Below are 20,339 nucleotides of genomic sequence, written 5' to 3' on the forward strand. Positions count from 1 at the left end.
CTATTTGATCTAAAGTCGTGTCAAAGGAACACACCAGGTTGAAAGGATCAACCTTAGGAAAGGTCGATGGGAATGCAAGCTGGTGCAGCCACTCTGGAAAACAGGATGGAGGTTCCTCAAAAAACTAAACATAGAACTACCCTACGACCCAGCAATTGCACTACTGGGCATTTATCCACGGGATACAGGTGTGCTGTTTTGAAGGGACACGTGCGCCCCCATGATTATGGCAGCACTACCGACAAGAGCCAAAGTATGGAAAGAGCCCAAATGCTCTTGGATGGATGAATGGATAAAGAAGATGTGGTATATCTATACAATGGAGTATTACTCGGCAATCAAAAAGAATGAAATCTTGCCATTTGCGACGACGTGGATGGAACTGGAGGGTATTAAGCTAAGTGAAAGTCATTCAGAGAAAGACAAAAATCATATGACTTCACTCATATGAGGACTTCAAGAGACAAAACAGATGAGCAGAAGGGAAGGGAAACAAAAATAATATAAAAACAGGGAGGGGGACAAAACAGAAGAAATTCTTAAATATGGAGAACAAACAGGGTTGCTGGAGGGGTTGTGGGAGGGGGGATGGGCTAAATGGGTCAGGGGCATTAAGGAATCTACCCCTGAAATCATTGTTGCACTATCTGCTAACTTGGATGTAAATTAAAATTAAATTAAATTAAATTAAAAATAAATAAATAAATAAAGGAAAGATCGAGAGGAAAAGCCGCGGCCTCTGCTCCATCTCCCCTGCCCCAGGCCCCCAGGGACAGGCCCTCAGAACTTGTTCTAGAGAGTTCTTCCTGTGGTGGCCTCACAGCGCTAAATAAGAGGCTCATTCTGCCTGTTTCTTTACCGCCAGCCACGGACATGGCTGGAGTTCTCTTCACGCCACCCCTGGTCTCCCCAGTGTGGTTCTAAGTCACACACTCAAACGTAGGGATGAGAGACTCTCTGACTACACTGTGAAACGAGGCTCATGTGACATCCCTCCTCCCACACTCAGGGAAGTGAGCTGGTGGCCTTGGGCTTCACGGGTGTTCCCGGAGGAAAGGGCGCGTGCAGCAGGTGCAGCCGAGACAGGCCGCAGTGGGTCGGGCCCTCCCAGCAGTGCCCAGCGGAGAGGCCAGCGATGGCAGGGGCCGCAGGAGAGGCAGGACCGGCCACCTGGGACACACCGACACTCCCCCACTTCCGTTTGAATAGAGATAGGGCCCACATCCCAGGTGCTGGCGTTGAGGGGCCTGGCTGGTTTATTCCCCATGGAACAGTCACACCCCTGAATTTTGGAGGAGACTCCCACAGTGAGTGCTGGGGGGTACAAGCCCAGGTCCCCCCAGCGAGACCACCCGGCAAGCCGGGATCAGCAGCTGGGACAGACTGAGCAGCCCCGTCCTCCGTCCAGAGAGAGGAACAATCCAGAAGAAGACGCGAGGACATTTGCCACATCGGGATTCCCGGCAAGACATTTCTAAATCCAGTCCTGCTCACATCGTAGGGCCTCCTCGAAAGCCTAAATAGGCACTTTCTTCAGAGAAAGGGACAGAAAATTCGCTTTCAGAATATCAGCAATAGTGGCCCCTTCAAATCTGCAAGCATGTTACTGCTAACGAGCAACCCCAACAGCAGGCCGAGGGGTTCCAGACACGGACACAGGCTTAAAATTCAAGTCACGATGTTTGCGTTCACACAGCTGACTTCCCCTCAAGGCACAGGAAGCGCCCTCAGTGTGTCTCCGTAGGACCCTCCCAGACCAAGACCATGCAGCCAGCGGTCCCCAACGCCCACGCGACCCTCCCCTTCTTTCGTGGGGCGGGGGAGGGTTGTGCCTAAATTACAGAGATGGAACGATACGGTATATATTATTCCCACCTAGTTTCTTCCACTCTACATAATTTCTCGAGGTTCACTCATGCTGTATGTACCCGTGGTTCACGTTTTCTTTGCTGTTCCACTGTATGTGCTCACGTACGCACCTATCTACCGTTGTCCTTCCGCTTACCTGGGGAGTTCCCAGTTTCACAAAGGTGGGACTTAAATTTGGAGCTTTCCCTTCAGACCCTGGGCTCGATTACCACGTGTTTCCCCCACAGAGTAACATGCAGCTATCTTTTCTCGCTGACCCCAGAGCGGCACGGAAAAGACAGGCTTAGGTTAACGGTCTGGCCAGACATCCAAGGATGGAGCCAGAGTGGTGGCCACGGGACGTCTGTGTCCCCCTCCAGCGTTCAGATCCCCGAGAGGGACCGAGCGTGTCTGTCCCGTTCACCCTCACATCCCCGGCATAACAGGAGCTGAATAAAACTGTCAAACACATGGGGGCTCCTGGGTGGCTCAGTCGGTTAAGCATCTGACTTCTGCTCAGGTCATGATCTCATGGTTCGTGAGTTCAGGCCCCTCATCGGGCTCTGTGCTGACAGCTCTGAGCCTGCTTGAGGTTCTCTCTTTCTCCCTCTCTCTCTCTGCCCCAAGCTGCTCATTCATTCTCTCTCTCCCTCTCTCGAAAATAAATAAATATTGGGGCACCTGGGTGGTTCAGTTGGTTAAGCATCCAACTTCCGCTCAGGTCATGATCTCAAGGTTCGTGAGTTCAAGCCCCACGTCGGGCTCTGTGCTGACAGCTCAGAGCCTGGAGCCTGGTTCAGATTCTGTCTCTCTCTCTCTCTCTCTCTGTCTCTTTGACCCTCCACCCCCCACTCATGCTTGCTCTCTCTCTCTCTCTCTCACAAAAGTGAACGTTAAAAAATAATAGTTAATAAATAAACAAACATAAATAAAAATTTGTCAAACGTGGATTTGGGGATGGACCGTACAGTGGCCCCTGGTCGTGTCCATTTACTAGTGTTGAAAATGCAGGTTTTATTATTATCCGGGTGTGGTGGCGGCCAGCAGGTCGGTACACAGCTTGTTCCCCGCAGTCCCCAAGCGGGGACCTGCCATGGGGGGCCACACGGGGAAGCACGGGGTCAGCCGGTGTGGGAGGGCTGCGGGCAGGATTGCTGTCCTGACTCCCACCGTAAGAAAGGTTTGGGATCAGCAGTGTGCACGAGCTCAGCGGGCTCTGGGAACAGGGCCCCCACGGGAGTCTGGCACCTGGTGCTGGGTGACGGGGAGGTTCGCAGGTGAAGGCAGCCCCCAGGTGAGTCCTTCCCTGTCTCCACGCCTTATCCCATCCCTACGGGGCTGCAGGGCCCCAGATGCCAGAGCACCAAACACAGTAAACGAAAGATGTGGTTAATGCGCTTGAGTCCTCAGTGCCTGGTTCGGGCACCCTCTTCTCGGTGCTGCGGCCCTGGTCTGCGCTGTCACCCCGGAGACCTGGTTCCTCCTTGCCCGCGCTCCCCTGTGCGTCATTGTCACCTGTGGGCATCCCTGGGGACAGGCAGGCACGCAGGCCACCCGGGAGGCAGGCTGGCGGGCCCTGTCCCCTCCCCGTAGCGACGTCACGGTTGGCGACGGGGACCTGCCACAGGCTCGCGCCTCTCTGTGCTCGAGTTCGTCTCTCGGGGGGGGGGGGGGGGGGAAGGAATGGGTTGCGGAGAGACATCCCGGCTGAAAAGGTGCTGGACAAGTTTGAGGAGGCCCCCAAGACCCTTCACCCCGCGGCGCACAGTCAGCTCGCCCGGATGCGCGAGGAGCGCGGAGAGGCCGCGAATCCGGAGTCTCGCCGAGCTAGCCGAGCTGCCGGATCACTCGGCAACCTCCTGGTGGAGAGCAGGTGTTTGCTCGGGAGGCGAGCAGAGGAGCGCTTTCGGAAGACGTTCCCGCGCCGACCGACGCCCACCGCGTCCTCCACTCCTCACGCCGGAGCCCGGCCACGGGAGGTGCGTGGTGTCGGCCACGCGGCCACCGTGGGTGTGCAGCGGCCCCGCACACAGGGGCCCGACGGGTCACAGTGAAACGGCAGCGCATTCGGACCCCGGAGAGAGAGAGGGTGGGTGAGGTGGGACCAGCCGAGCGGCCGTCCCTCCCCCGCTTCCCGCTCCTCTGTCTGGACAGCCGGGCCTGCTTCTGCGGCTGAGGTCGGTGAGTCGTCCACACGGCGCGGCGCAGGAGCCCCCGCTGCGTACGTTGTTGCGTACACGCACGTCTGCAGCGGGCTTCACGCAACGCCGCGTCCTCTGCCTCCCGCGCCCCAGCTAACGGGCCTGCGAAGGCCAATCGAGACAGGTAGGCCTCCCCTTGGCCCTGACTTTAGGCTGATCCCGTGTCGGGTGTAACTCAGGTGCGAGTCGGCTGTGACGCCCCTGGCCTGGGGGGCGGGCCCTCGGGTTCACGGGTCACGCGGCCCTGCCCGCCAGCCGCAGGCTGCTTTGCAAACCGAGGGCTCGAGCTGAGCCGGTGACTGCTCCCCGGTCGGCGGGACCCGGCTCCGGCTCCAGGCTCTGCGGTCACTCCGGGCGCGCAGCCGTGGCCGAGAGCCTTCCGGCCCCTTGGTGTGAGCGCCAGGGGCCCGTCCTCGCGGGCCAGCGTGTCTCCGGGCCTCCCTGCCTTCGGCCGGCCTCCCGGGCCGCCAGGCCACGGCGGCCTCCGCTCTGTTCCTTCGGCTGCCCCCCTCCTGCGAGGACTCACGGTGCTCCCGGGCAGGCCAGCCGGGCCGGCGACAGGGCGCGAGAGGAGAGCGTGCGGTTCGCCGTGGTCGGACTCTGCCTTCCAGAATCAGTTTCGTTTGCCACAAATCCGCAGTGGTTCTGCGTCGTGGCTGGTGGTTATCTCGCCGCGAGGCGTGAGTGCTGATCCCAAGGCCCCCCGGTAGTGGAGGGAGGGAGAAGGGTGCCCCCCATCACTTCCACTCACGCGGTGCCCAGCTTGTCGCGGGCCTGCAGTGGGCTGGACACTGTGGGGGCCCCGTGAGATCCTTGGTAGCCTCCCCGTGTGTAACGTCTGCCGAGTGGCGGGCACCACACCAGGCCACGCTCACCACAGTCGGTCCTGCTCACGAGCCCCTGGCGGCCGTGGCGTGGCTGAGTGGAAGGGACCTTGCTGTTGGTGTCAGAAAGCCCTCTTCTAATCCCAGAGCCGCCCCTTTCCAGCAGCGTGTCCCTGCGGGCGTCACCCAGCGTCTCGGCAGCTGCCCGGCCACCTTGCACAGTAACATCTGAAGTGGTCGTGGTGAGGGTCCCACAAGGACCCAGCGTGTGTGCTGTGCTTTTGCTAAGCGGCCGGTCACCCGCCACTGCCACGACCTCTGTCCTCCGCCCGCCAGGGTGTCCTTGATACCTGCTCAAGAACATGTTCCGAACATGCCACTGGCCTGCGGCTTGGCGGGTCCTGAGTGCGTAGAGCAGGGACATGAAGGGAGACAAGCATCATTGACTTTTCTTTTGTCAATCAGAGGTGCCTCAGTGATGAAGAACTGATTCGTGGGATGCGCCAGCCCTTTGGGGACCACACGTCTCGCCGGGACCAGGTGGCCAGGACTTCTGATGTCTGTGCAGAGAGGAAGGGGAGCTTTGCTGAGGACACCCGCCTGGTGCTGCCGAAATCCCAGAGTGTGGCACACAGCACAGGTATGGCTCACATGGCTCGGGTGCTTTCCCCGCGTGAATGGCAGGGCCGTGTTTGGGTTCAGTTCAAATGGTTTTCTCTTCGGGGCACGAGGCTGACAGCAATGATGCAGAAATTACACGATGCATTCCCCAGAGCTTGACTGGGTCCAAAACTAGTCAAGATCTGAAAGGCGTGCCTTGAGACATGGCTGAATTCCTATTGCGTGGAGGGCTTCCAAAAATAGTCACTTAATGGTGACATCGGTTACCCTCTTACGAGATGCACAAATAGAGCGCATCCTAGCTTCTACAGCCTATTTCTCTTATTTCATGACATTCCCCCCCTGCAGCATAGGTCTTGGGAACTAATCTCTGTATACATTTTTGTCAAGAGAACAAAATCCTCTAAGTCACACAGATACACAGACACACGCTGAAGACCAGATGGTCTTTCAGAGACAAATTCCAGTGATGAGCTTTCAGTTCATGTAGACGAGAGACGCTACGGAGGCCCCTGGGGACCAATATCTGGGCCCCACCGGCCACCTGAGGGCTGGCGGCAGGCTGGGTTCTGCGGGAGCAGAAGCTGAGACGGGGTTTGGGGTGGGAGACATGGAATGGGAAGAAGTAGATGGAAGGGGGAAGGCGGACTGGGCAGCAGGCCTGACACGCCCCTGACGCAGGTGGGGACTCGAGCCGGCGCTGCCCATCACGGTCCCCCATGTAGGGCCGAGTCGGGGCTGCCGTATGAGGGGCACAGCAGAGAGCAAGCGTGTGAACCTGGCCGCTGCCAGCCGGTGTCACCAGAGCAGGCAACACGTCCTCCCTGGGAAGGGGGATCTGGGGAGAACATCTCTGTGTCTGCCACATTTTCATAGATCTTCTCAATACCAACGAATGTTTGTTAAAATTGGTTTTATTACTTCCTCATCTGGCCAAGATGGGGCTACGGGGCGAATTTATCCTTCTCCCTGAAACGGTAACAACAAAGTAAACAGAAAAACGTGAAACGATGGTTTTCAAGACACCGGACCTCAGGCAGTGAAGGATGATAATTCCTAAGGGATGGAGACCTAGTGGCCTGCAGAGGGTTCCGTGCGGGTCTGACAGAGACCCGGGAAACACTCGTTTGTGGGAAACTCACCTCAGGTGGGGGAAGGAGCCACAGGGAAGGATTGAGGGACAGTGCCAGAGCTCAAACAGGCCCAACAATGACACCTGTTCCGACAAAGGAGACTGGAGAAGGTCCCACATCATGAGACCTTAGGACAAGCACTCTGGAGGTCTCAACCCCAGGCCCAGCTCTGCTCCAGACCCATCCAACAGATGATGAGAGCAAGAACTGACAGGATCACACTCAACTGTATTCAGAACACAATTTAAGACTTGTAGAAGTACAAAAATATCCAACATCCTACAAGGTAACATTCACCCTGTCTGGCCTCCGATCAAAGATTATCAGGCAGGCAATAAGCAGGAAAATATGGCCCACGTTGAAAACGAGATCCAAATCAAACCAGAATGGAGACAGATGTTGGCATTCGTGAAGACAATAAAAACTACCAGGAATCCTGAATGGGCTGAAAACACAGCGGATCAGGGTTAGGGACGCCACTAAAGCAGCGTTAGTGCGAAACTTACGTTAGAAAAGAGTAAAGATTTGAAACTACCACTTCAGCTTCCACGGTCAAAAAGTACAAAAAGAAGAGCAGAGTAAGGGGCTCCTGGGTGGCTCGGTCGGTTAGGTGTCCGACTTGGGCTCAGGTCATGATCTCACGGTTTGTGGGTTCAAGGCCCGCATCAGGCTCTGTGCTGACATCTCAGATCCTGGAGCCTGTTCAGGTTCTGCCCTTCCCCTGCTCATGTTCTGTCTGTCTGTCTCTCTCTCTTTCTCTCAAAAATAAATAAACATTTTAAAAAATGTAAAAAAAAAAAAAAAAAAAAAAGAAGAGCAGAGTAAACCCAAGTAAGCAGAAGAAAATAATTTAATAAAGACCAAAGCACAAAACAAGGAGACAGAAAACCAAAACAGCAGAGAAAATCAATGAACCAAGAACTAGGTCTTCCAGAAGATGGATGGAATCAAACCTTTGGGCAGGCTGCCCAGGGAAAGGGCAGAGAGGGCAGGAGGAACACAGTTTACCCACATCGGGAATGAGACTCAGCATCACTACACATTCTGCAGGCACTGAAAAGACAATATAACGAAAGGGCGGACTCCATGCTTGATGTCTGACTTCTGAGAACCTCTAAGCTACAGGTCCCCCTCCCTCCCACCTCACATCTGGGCAGCTGGTAGACAAGCCCAAGTCAGCCCGGCCTGTGCGTGGGAGCCTTCAGACCAGTCCATTTCTCTGCTTCCTCCAGAAGGCCGCCCTCGATGAGGAGGCAACAGGTAATGAGGGACTGTTGCAGACAACTGTATGTCGATAAGCCCACAACTCAGGTTAAATTATGTGAAGGGCACCAACTATCAAAGATCTCCTGGGGCGCCTGGGTGTCTCAGTCAGTTAAGCATCCATCTCTTGATTTCGGCTCAGGCCATGATCCCAAGGTCGTGGGATGGAACCCCAAGTAGGGCTGTGCACTGACAGCATGGAGCCTGCTTGGGATTCTTTCTCTCCCTCTCTCTCTGCCCCTCCCCTTCTCTCTCTCTCTCTCTCTCAAAATAAAAAAATAAAAAAATAAAAAGATCTCCTGAGAAGAAATCAGCTGCAAGAATAGCTATTTGGTTATTAAAGTTAAATTTGTAAACATCGTCCCAGGCCCACACAGGTCCACTGGGGAATTCTGCCCAACACTCAAGGAAGAAGCAATAGCAAATATACACAAACTTCCCAAAAATCGAAGAAATGGGGATATGCGTCCATTCATTCTGTAAGACCAGCATTGCCCTGAAACCAAAACCAGGCAAAGAAAACCACAACCAGTATCCCTTAGGGTCTCTGATGAAAGAATTCTTCTCAAAATTTTACACGTCAAATCAAAAACTATATGAGAGAGTTAATACATCATATTATATATATAGCTTATATAGCTAATACATCAATAAGGGGGTGTCCCAGGAACACAGGGTCGGTTTAACATTCAAAACAATCAATGTTACATCTGAAACAAATAGAATGCTATATGTCGATTATATCTCAATTAAAAAAAATAATTAAATGTGACAAAGAAGGAGACATTATAGTGCTGTGAGCCACAACTCACAAACGAGATATAAAAATCTGAATATGTGCCAAAACACAGCAGCGATTTTAGAATACAGAAACCGCAGGGCATGCGAAGACAAATTTTTGAATCACACGAATAGGACACCTTAACATACCATTTGCAGTACAAAAACCTAAGGCTCCAGAAGACCGACACAATGTAATAAACGCGCTAGAGCTTATTGAAATATTTATATGACACCTCGGTAATGGAAAACATTCTTTTCAAGTACACATTGAATAGTCACACAAATTGGTCTTATTTTAGGACACAAAAATTATATCACTGAGTTTCATAAAAAAGAGAAAAAAATATTATAAAACTTTCTGATCAAAATGCAATTAACATAGAAATTAACAACAAAAGGGGCACCTGGGTGGCTCAGTCGATTGAGCTGCCGACTTTGGCTCAGGTCATGATCTCACAGCTCGTGAGTTCGAGCCCCGCATCAGGCTCTGTGCTGACAGATCGGAGCCTGGAGCCTGCTTCGGATCTTGTGCTTCCCTCTCTATCTGCCCCAACCCACTCGCATTCTGTCTCTGTCTCTCTCAAAAATAAATAAACATTTAAAAAAATTAAAAAAAAAAAGAAATTAACAACAAAAGTGCAAGAAGGCCTTCTACCTGGAAATTTTAAGAATTTAAACAACTGAATGAAATGGCACATACAAAACAAACTTAACAGAATCTCTAAAACATAATGATAATAAAAACACTGCATATCAGAATCTATATAATACATTTTAAAGAATAATCAAAGGAAGCTACACAATCTTAAACACATGCCAGTAACATGGAAAGAAAATAAAGGAATTAAATTCTCACCTCCAAAACTAAATAAACTAAAAGGAAAAACAAGTGAATTAATAGATATAATAGCAGAAATGGCTAGAATAGAGAAATAATAGATATAATTAACAAAATAAAATCTTGATTTATTAAAGTGATACCAAAATAAACCACTAAATAAACTAATCAAGAAAGAGAGAAAAGATAAAAACATAAGAAATGAGAAGGGAAAAAGAACCATTGGATCAAATGAATATTTATTTTATTTTTTTTTTTTAATTTTTTTTTTTCAACGTTTATTTTTATTTTTGGGACAGAGAGAGACAGAGCATGAACGGGGGAGGGGCAGAGAGAGAGGGAGACACAGAATCGGAAACAGGCTCCAGGCTCTGAGCCATCAGCCCAGAGCCCGACGCGGGGCTCGAACTCACGGACCGTGAGATCGTGACCTGGCTGAAGTCGGACGCTTAACCGACTGCGCCACCCAGGCGCCCCTCAAATGAATATTTAAAAACAATTTTTTTTTTTACATTTATTTGTGAGAGACAAAGAGCATGAGTGGGGGAGGGGCAGACAGAGAGGGAGACACAGAATCCAAAGCGGGCTCCGGGCTCCGAGCTGTCAGCGCAGAGCCCGACGCGGGACTCGAACCCACGAACTGCGAGATCATGACCCGAGCCAAAGTCGGACGCTTAAGCGACTGAGCCACCCAGGCGCCCCTCAAATGAATATTTTTTAATATAAGACTACTTTTAATGAAATGTAACATCTAGATGACATGGAAAATTTCCTAAGACACAATAGCTTAACGTAACTGATGCCACTGGAGAGAGAAAGCTTAAGCAGAATAGTTTCTGTACAACAAAATAAAGTTATCAAGAAACCATCCCACCCAAAACCACCTGGCCCCGTTGTTCCCAAAGAACTCTACCAAATCTTCCACTTGCTTCAGAGCGCAGAACAGGGAAGACTTTCAGGTGCCTCTTATGAAGCAAGTCAGATGATGGGACATAATCCTGAAAAGACAATATCGAAAAAGGAAAATTTACAATTATTACTTATAAATAACCCGTGCAATTACAGTAAATATACTAGCAGAGAAACCACAACGCCACATTAATATAATAATATACCAGGGCCAAGTGGGATTTTTTTCAAAAGTGAACACACTGATACGGAAAGTTCATACGGAAAAAATTTTTAAAGGCAAGGATAGCCAGGAAAACACGAAAATGGAAAGGCTCCGAGGGAGGATTAGACCTACCAGATACTGGAACAGACTATGAAGCCTCTATAATTGCGGAACTGGTACCGGAACAGACAGGCCAATTTACAGAACAGAAAGTCCCAAACCAGACCTGAGAATATGTGACAGTGCAGTGTATGGTGAAGGTGGCACCCACATCACTGGGCCCAAGGTAAACTTTCCAATAAATGGCGCCAGAACTGGGTGGACATTTAGAAAAAGAGAAAATCAGATCTATGCCTTATACGTTACATTAGAATAAACCCCAAATGAATCAGATATCTGAAAGTAAAACCGACAACAATAACAAAAAAATATATAGTTCCCTATAAGAATAAGAAAAAAAAATCATATGGTCATAACAGAAAAAAATTGAAAAAATTTAACATCCATTTTGATAAAAACTCAGCAGTTTAGGAATAATCTCATATTCTCTGACACTCTGACACCAACTAGGTGTCCAACGCTAACTAAATGCTGACACTAATTACCCGGAGTTAGTTCAGGCCTCATAGGCTAAGCACTCAGTCCTCCACGACTACCCCTACTTTGGACACCAGCTGAAAGTCTGAAGTTGCCATAACCCCCCTCCTCAGTTTTTTGTTGGTTTTTTTTTGTTGTTGTTTTTTTTTTATGAGGAAACTGGTGTCTTTTAAAAAAATTTTTTTAATGTTTATTTATTTTTGAGAAAGAGAGAGACAGAGCACGAGCAGGGGAGGGGCAGAGAGAGAGAGGGAGACACAGAATCTGAAGCAGGCTCCAGGCTCCAAGCTGTCGGCACAGAGCTGGATGCGGGGCTGGAACTCATGAACTGTGAGATCATGACCTGAGCCAAATTGGACGCTTGACTGACTGAGCCACCCAGGTGCACCCCCCTCAGTTTTAATAATTCACTAGAACAACTCACAGACCTCAAGAAAACACTTGATTTGCATTCATGAGTTTATTGTAAGGATACAATTCAGGAACATTCCATACAATGGTACAGGGCAAGGTAAGGGCTGGGGCTGAGGGGTGGGACAGCGCAAAGCTTCCACACCTTCTCTTCGTGCACCACTGATGTGTTCACCAATCTGGAAACTCCCTGAATCCTGTCATTTAGAGGTTTTTATGGATCTCCTATCACATGGGGGATGAATGATCAAATCATTGGCCACTGATGATGGACCTCAGTCTCTGGTCCCTCTCCCTTCCCCAGAGGTGGAGGGGTGGGGCTGGAAGTTCCAACCCACTAGGCAAGGCTTGGCCTTTCTGGCAGCCAGTCCCATCCTAGAGCCATCTAGGGGTCCACCAAGAGTCACCTCATTAGCGTAAAGTCAGACCTGGTAGAAGGGAGCTTGTGAATAATGAAGATGACCTTATCATCACACCTATTACCCAGGAAATTTCAAGAGTTTTAGGAGCTCCGTGGAGCACTCAGGTGGCTCATACATTGAGCATCCAACTCTTGATTTTGGCTCCAGTCATGGTCTCACGGTTCATGAGTTCAAGCCCTGTGACAGGCTCTGCGCCGACAGCCTAGAGTCTGCTTGGGATTCTCCCTCTCTTTCTCTCTCTCTGCTCCTCCTTCACTCGCTCGAACACACACACTCTCTAAACAAACAAACAAACAAACAAACAAACAAACTTTAAAAAAAAAGAGTTTTAGGAGCTTCGTGCCAGGAAGCAAGGATAAAGACCAAATATATATTTACCATTATACCACAGAATACCACATTATACCACAAAATAAAGCAACAATAACAGGCATCTACGAAACTTTCCACCAACATCATACTTAATCTTGAAACACTGAAGTTTTTCCTTCAAGACTAGGAACGAGACAGAAATGTCTGTTCTTGTCACGGGTACTTAACATTGTACTGGAGGTTCTAACCAGTGCAATAAGGCAAGAAAAAGAAATTTTAAAACCAGATAAGAAAGGAAGAAGCAAAGCTGTCTTTCTTCATAGATAATGTCATCATCTGTGTAAAAAAATATGATGGAAATACAAGCTACTAGAAGTAATCAGGAGGTTTAGCTATGTTGAAGGTTACGAGATCAATATACAAAAATTAGCAACAAACCATTAAAAATTTTTTTAATTTAAATATTTATAATAGCATCAAAGAAATGAATATAAAATGCTTTGTGGAAAAATCGTATAAAAGATAGGTGACATCTTTACCCTAGCCACTATTAAATATTGCTGATAGGAATACAGAGGACCAAAATGAATGGAAGCATATGTGGTTTGTGCACAGGGAGACTCCATATTGTTGAGTTCAGTTCTCCCCGGACTGCTCTATAAAGTTAATGCAGTCCCATTTAACACCCCAGGGTGTTTCTAAGACAGAGTTATTCTAGTGATCAAATGGAAAAGCAAGGATTCTAGAATAAAACCAAAAATGTTTGGAAAAGCAAGTTGAAGGGCTAACATTGTCTGGTTCAAGAATTATTATGAAGCGAGGGTAATCAAAACAGCATTTTATTGCATAAAGATAGACAAGTGGGCCTCCAGAAAGAGACCCACACATATGGACAACTGAGTTTTGACACAGCCGCAAAGGTTATGCAGTGGAGAAAGGATGGCTTTTTTAACAAATAGTGCTGGCACCATTGGCAATCCGTATGCACAGAGGTGGAAAGAGGGAGGGAAGGAAGAAGGGAAGGAAGGAAGGGAAAGAGGGAGGGAGGGAGGAGGGAAAGAAAGAAGGAGAGAGCACAAGAAAGAAAGAAAGAAAGAAAGAAAGAAAGGAACCAGGATCCATGCATACTACACACAAAAGTCAACCCTACATAGGTCGTAGACCTGTATTTAGAAAACACCGGAAACTATGCCACTTGTAGAAGAAAACAGGAGAAAAAAATTGTAAAGCACATGTCTGGCAAAAGATAAATAATATATATAGAACTCTCAAACCAGGGGCGCCTGGGTGGCGCAGTCGGTTAAGCGTCCGACTTCAGCCAGGTCACGATCTCGCGGTCCGTGAGTTCGAGCCCCGCGTCAGGCTCTGGGCTGATGGCTCGGAGCCTGGAGCCTGTTTCTGATTCTGTGTCTCCCTCTCTCTCTGCCCCTCCCCCGTTCATGCTCTGTCTCTCTCTGTCCCAAAAATAAATAAAAAAACGTTGAAAAAAAAATTAAAAAAAAAAAAAAAGAACTCTCAAACTGAACAATAAGAAAACAAACAAGTCAATAAAAACAATCTAAGTGTTTGCACAGACTCTTCACCGGCAAATAGCACATGAAAAGCTTCTCAGCGTCACTGGTCATAGGGGGAAATGCAAACAGAAGCCACAGTGAGATCCCACTTGCACCATTAGGAAGACACCAAGTGTTGACGAGGATGTGGAGGAAGGGGGGCTCTCATACCTGGTCGCTGGGAACATGAAACGGTATGAACACTTTGGGGAAAGAGTTTGGCAGTTTTTTAAAAAAAGTTGAACATGTGATCCAGTCATTCCGATCCCAGGTTTCAAAACCCAAGAGGAGTTAATTTCCGGGGTCTCCGTCACGTTGGGTTGGACGGGACGATTCCAGTTAGCTGTTTTGCGGTGTTTCTTTTGGCCAGAATTATATTAGTTTTTGGATTTTGGATTTTTTCGTGATAAGTCCTTTATGATGTCACTATACCTATATACGGATTTTCACTTAGGTCTAGTCTTTCATCCTTCCCTGCTATCTGCGGTTTGTCTGAGACTCCTCCCCCTTTCCCCTTAAAGAAAATTTCCCGGTTTGGTTTTGGGCCGAATTTTGAGGCCCAGAAAGCAAAACCCAAGAGGCAAGGAAACCTACATGCATACAAAGACTTGCACACGAATGTTCATAGCAGCTTTCTTACAAGAGACAAAAACTGGAAACCACCCAAACATCCAGACAAATGCACAAACAAATGGAAAGACACAGCAACCTGTAAATGCACCTGAAAATTGCTCTGTGAAAGAAGCCAGACAAAAAAGAATACGATCCCATTTATATAAAATCCTAGAAACTGAAAAGTAGCATGCAGTTAGAGACCGAAGGGCAGGGACTGCTGGGGGAGGGCGGGTGGAGGACGGGCGGACGGGCAGACGGGAGGAAATTACAAAGGCACAAGCATAGTTGTGTTCATGACGGTGGTTGTGGTGATGGCTTCCACTCATCAAATGTTTTGAAACCTATCAAACTGGATACTTTCTGCATGTCAGTTACACTCAGTAAAGAACTGGGTTTCCTGCATTCCTCTGAGCCTGTGGCATTATCAGTAAAGAAAGCATCACCTCCCTCATTCGTTCATCTGGGTGTTTGCATCTGTTGGGTGCCCGTTGGGTGCTCGACACTGGGCATCCAACAGTGAGTGAGACGGAGGCCCCGCCCAGTGAATTCACGCCCGTGATGCCATGCCACAGACACGTGCGCTGACCACCGGGTGTTTGTCAACCAGTAGCATCTCGCTTCTGTTGGAGGAATAGCGATGTTTTAAGCTGAAGTTCGTTGGTGAGGGACAAACACCAATAGGTCTGGGTGCTGGCCACACGGTACACATGCCAAGTGGTCCCACTCCCAGCTCACTCCCGGCGGGAGAATCCAGTTGTATTTTTTTTTTAATGTTTATTTCTGAAAGAGAGAGCAGAGCATGAGTGGGGGAGGGGCAGAGAGAGAGAGAGAGAGAGAGAGAGAGAGAATCCGAAGCAGGCGCCAGGCTCCGAACTGTCAGCACAGAGTCCGACGCGGGGCTTGAACTCACGAACTGTGAGATCATGACCTGAGCCGAAGTCGGACGCTCAACCGACTGAGCCACCCAGGTGCCCCAAATCCAGTCGTATTTTAAATGAGATAGGGGTTGGGGACATAAGTAAGCAAGGCTGTTCTTTCGTGGGCTTCTCCTTGGGAGTTTTGGTCCGGTTCCAAAACAATCTCACTGTGTCGCCTATTCCTTATCATAAACACAGAAATTCAGATGACTCATTCAGTGTTGGAATCCGTGTTACATTTTTTATTGTTGTAGTTGTGGCTCTGTTCTCTACGCGGAGCCTAAATTACTTAGAAAATACATCATTTTATATTTATCACAAAATAGATCATTTGACAAGTGTAAGAAAGCCCACCACTTGTGGCATTTAATATTTCTTGTGTAGGATGGAACTGTAAGTTTTCTGGAAGCGAAGGAACTACCAAACTAATACTAAAAAGTCAAGAGAAACAGAAAGAGGGATTTAAAATCTTACAAGACCCAAGTGCGTGACGGAAACAGACGAGATCATTGGCCTGCTCTTTGCCCACTGCTTTCTCTCTGGCCTTCGAGAGCCCCCTCCCCACCCAGGAAACCCTCCTGTCCATGGCCCTAGCACTTTCCAGACTGGTGAGAGTGGGCACGGCCGCTTGGCCTCTCCCGGCTGTCCCCGCTTCTGTGGCTCACCTCTGCCGCTGCCCCCGCAGTGCCCCGGCCTCGCTGCGCCCCCTGTTCCCTCACCAGACGTGTCCCCTCCCCGGCAGCCCGCCCTCTCTGGCCCGGACACTGCAGTGGCTCCCACTAACAGCCGGCTTCTGCCGTTCCCACGTTCAAAATGCCCACCTGCTGGCGGGGTGGGGGGGTCCACATACTGCGAATGAATCCACAGTCTGGACCCCCTGGCCCTCCACCCTCCACACCCGCCCTCTGAGGCGGGCCGCGTCTCAGCCTCATGGCCTGACGGCTCCCTTTGTCCCCGTGGCCTTTCTGCCTGGACAGCCTTCCCTCAGACGAGACCACTGCTCGACCATCGTTCTGTCCTGTCCTTGGTGGACAGCATCTCCGAGACGCCCTCCCAGAGCACCGCAAGCTCAGGGCCGCCTCCTCCCGGACCTTCTGCTGTTGCCCCCACCAGCTGCGCATCCTTCCGTCTTTCTCCAGGTCCGTCAGCACCCGGGACCCGTGTATACGTGTGTACGTGTCCTGTCTGTCCACGTTGGTTGCCCTCAGGAGGATCAGCCCAGTGGGGCAAATAAGACCCCTTGGCACCGCGGGGCAGGCGACGAATGGCGATGAAGGATGGCAGGCATATCTGTTTGTCCGCTCGACGGGCAGCCTGCAAACGGCTTCGGACCGGCGACTCCTGGTGTGCTCTCAGCAGGGGAGAGTCACGTCATTTCCAGGTTGGCATATGATGTTAGGATGTGTGACCAGGGTGACCTACGGTGACACACAAGACCTGTAGCAACGTGTCAGGTGCAAGAACCCGCCACTGCCGGAGTCAGGGGGAGGTGCGGGTAGGGCGAGCTCAGCGTGTGTGGCGCCCATCGTGTGCGGTGTGGTCGGCAGCCCAGGGAACCGTCCTCTGACGCCCTTGCCTCCAGAACCCATGATCCCTTTTCCACGAGCAGGAGTCTCAGACACAGGATTATGCAGACATTAGATCCCAGATGACGCCAGGGTCTGTAGGATGTCACCACGCCTCCCGCAAGGGAAGACTAGTCCCAGAGCTGACCCGGGGCTGAGGTTCACAGGACCAGCGGGCGACTGACAGGGGGACCAGACAGGGAGGCGCTGTGGCCGCGGACATCCCAGAGCAGGAGGTTGTGACTGTTTCCAGGACTATCACAACGGGTGGGGCTGAGGTTCATTCCCCTCAAAATTATTTGGGCGCATTCTTCTATTTTTTGCCACTCTTTCAACAAGGATCTGCATTTGATTATAATAAAAACCCATGAGCCGTGGCTTTTGAAAAGTGAGGGTTCTGTTTTCTTACGGAGACATCCAGAGGGTCCCGGGTGCTCTGCCCTCTTGTTCAGTGCTGGGTGTGCCCTGTCACACACGGTCACAAGGTGCTGCCCCACGTGGGCACCCACGTGGGCACCCACATGGGCACCGACGCGGCCCGGCGGGACGGATGAGGAATGGGAAACAAGGGTGAAGACTGGCCCTGCAGGCACCCGCCCCTCTTTAAGCCCTTTCCCAGAGGCCCCACCCAATGACTCCTACTTCTGCTTCTGCTGCACGCCTGGTCACCCCTAACTGCAAGGGAAGCAGGAAGCCAAGATAGTATTTTTAGTTGTCTACACATTGCAGGCAGGGCTCAGGGTTCTTCAGGTAGGAAACGGGTGAAAGGTGGGTGCTGGGCCGGTGACCATCCGTGCCAGCCACACCCGGGAGGGTGTCCCTGGCTCCGGGGAGGTCAAGAGGCCGAGGCGATGCCACGAAGCAGGTGCCCAGGCTATGGAGAGGCTCATCCGGGGGCTCCGGGCCAGTGCCACCCACACGCGGGCCACGATCGATGCGGCTGGAGACAGCCTGCTTACGTGCCGGAGAGCCGCCTCGGAAAGGCAGCCGGTTGCCCGGGAACTTGACGCACCCCGGCAGCTAGGCCGGCGGATGAAGACGCTCCCCTGGCAGCACTCGAACCCGGTGCGGTTTCTCCATGAGCATAAAAGGTCAAGGTGGAGATGCAGAGGCTCGTGGAGGGCTCTGTGTCCCCCCAGGTTCCTCCCCACCCCCCACACCCCCATGGACGCTATTTCCATCGGGCGTTATTCTCAAGGGCTCATCCAAGGAACAGACCTCGCTGCCTCTGTCGCCCCTGACACTGACCCAGTGCTGGCCAGCTCCTGACCCGCCACTCATCTCAGCGAGGGTGTGAGGACACCGTGCGAGGCCACGTCAGGCACGATGCCGGAACCAGATAAAGAGACCGCCCCACCGGCATGTCCTCGGCACGGGGAAGCGAGGCCGCATCTAGGAACCAACTGTACGACGCGGTCCTTCGGCCTCAAAATGTCGGCTTTTATCATTTTGGCTGCAACTGGAAGGTTGCTAGGCTTTATTTCTTAAGAAGAAAAGAAAAGATTGTTTCCACATTGTGGTTTCTCTCTCGATTCGGGGCCTCATGTTGCTAACTGACCATCCAAAACTTTTCCTTTTCTTGTTTTTTTAAATAGAAATCTGCTCTCCCAGCTTGTTGTCTGGAGCTGACTCGGGAGGTTTCGACTTGTGGGGGCCGCTGGCGTGGCCGTGGGGTGAGTGCTGCACGAGGGGGTTCTAGGCACAGCTGAACAGAACGGCTTTGTGCTCTGATGACTTTCGTTGCTCACTTGGGCCTCGGAGACTAGAAATCTCAGTGGCAGTGATTCCCCACAAGTGAAGCCTTTGGCTGGCTTGCCCGGGGCTTTTACACGTCCACCAACATAACTATGGCTTGTCGAAGGCTCTGCATAACTATGAGGCACACTTTCTGCTAATGAGTTAATTCCATTCTCAAAATAACTGAAAGAGATGAGAACTATTATCTCCACCTTATAGGAGCAAACTCAGGGTCCAAAAATTTATTTCATCTTACTTAAAAAAATTTTTTTAATGTTCATTTATTTTTGAGAGAGAGACACAGAGCATAAGCAAGGGAGGGGCAGAGAGAGGGAAACACAGGATCGGAAGCGGGCTCCAGGCTCTGAGCTCTCAGTATACAGCCCGACGCAGGACTCGAAGCCATGAACCCTGAGATCATGACCTGAGCCGAAGTCAAACGCTTAACCCACTGAGCCCCCCAGGTGCCCCATGAATTTAGATAAGCAGCACAAGGTGACACAGTCCTTAGACAGGACAGGGTGCAAATCCCAGTCCTTTGGGCGGAGGCCTGGGGTGGAGTCTTCCAAGGCAGCAATGACATTGAAATGTCTCTTTAAAGAACGCTGCTACCTTCTTCAGGAGGGAGGGGGCTCTTCTTCACTCTAGCCCACCAGTTTTTAGCTAAACATTGGCCATAAAATTCAGTCTTTGTGGAATCCTTTTATGCACAAGCATCGCATTTAAGCTTCCTGCACATGACATTATCAGAGCCCCATCCACCTCAGGGGGTTACCAGTGGAGCCCCCATGGGGCAGATGAAGAAACTGGGAGGGAGATCTGAGATTTGTCCAAAATCACAGCAACGTGGGGTCCGAGTGTCTTTCTCAAGCCCCCTCCTTCTGCTACCTCTTTACTCCGGACTGGCTGCAAAGGACAGAAACCACCCCCAGGCTGGTGTTGGGAACCAGAAGGGAAACACACAGGGGCAGGATGGCATGGCCTTGGGGATGACGGAACCAGGACTCGGCCCTGTCTCTCTTCTCTGTTCTCAATGCTTGTTTCGCTTGTTTTCTCCCCTCATCATAGCTTGGGGTATGAAGCTGGGGGGGGGGGGGGTGGGGTGTCTCTTCACCCTCTTCCTGTTTTAATACATTCCCAGGAAAGGATTCTGCTCGGCCTAGACCCAAGTGGGGCCGGCGCAGTGCCCCAAAGAGGAGGTGGTGAGCACATAGATGACCATGGAGCCAGGCTCATAATGAAAGTGAAGCAGGCGGGATGGGGGTGGGGGTGAGGGGACTGTGACAAATAGCAGAGCCCACGCTGCACATAAAGAAAAGATTGTCCTGTTGGAATGTAGGCTGAGTGTAGCCAGAGATCCCAGTTTTTTTGAGAAAAGCAAGAAATCCAGATTTTTTATGTTAAATGTCTTGATTCTTTTGAAAGCTGTCAGCTAATTAAAAATAGATTTAAAACATCGCGTGGGCGGAACAAAGCCCTTCTGTGAACCAGATGGGACCTCCCAGCTATCACCAGTTTGCAGCCTCTGGTGGAGGTGGACCATATAATAACCGATATGACTGGCCCTCCAGCCCAGGGACGCTGA

At 50.7% G+C, this 20,339-nt stretch overlaps 1 long non-coding RNA gene across 1 annotated transcript; it reads left to right on the top strand.

Moving 5' to 3' along the window:
* The first annotated feature begins 3,531 nt into the window (after positions 1 to 3,531).
* LOC124527616 (uncharacterized) lies at positions 3,532 to 17,394 on the top strand. Its single transcript, XR_006965929.1, has 3 exons — positions 3,532 to 4,173; positions 5,339 to 5,513; positions 16,592 to 17,394. It is a non-coding gene; the product is annotated as an uncharacterized LOC124527616 (long non-coding RNA).
* Positions 17,395 to 20,339: the final 2,945 nt, after the last annotated feature.

Source organism: Lynx rufus, unplaced genomic scaffold (assembly GCF_022079265.1).
Source record: "Lynx rufus isolate CCGP_SWC_20201006 ecotype Redwood Valley unplaced genomic scaffold, mLynRuf1.p SCAF_10, whole genome shotgun sequence".
In the NCBI taxonomy this organism is placed as follows: Eukaryota; Metazoa; Chordata; class Mammalia; order Carnivora; family Felidae; genus Lynx; species Lynx rufus.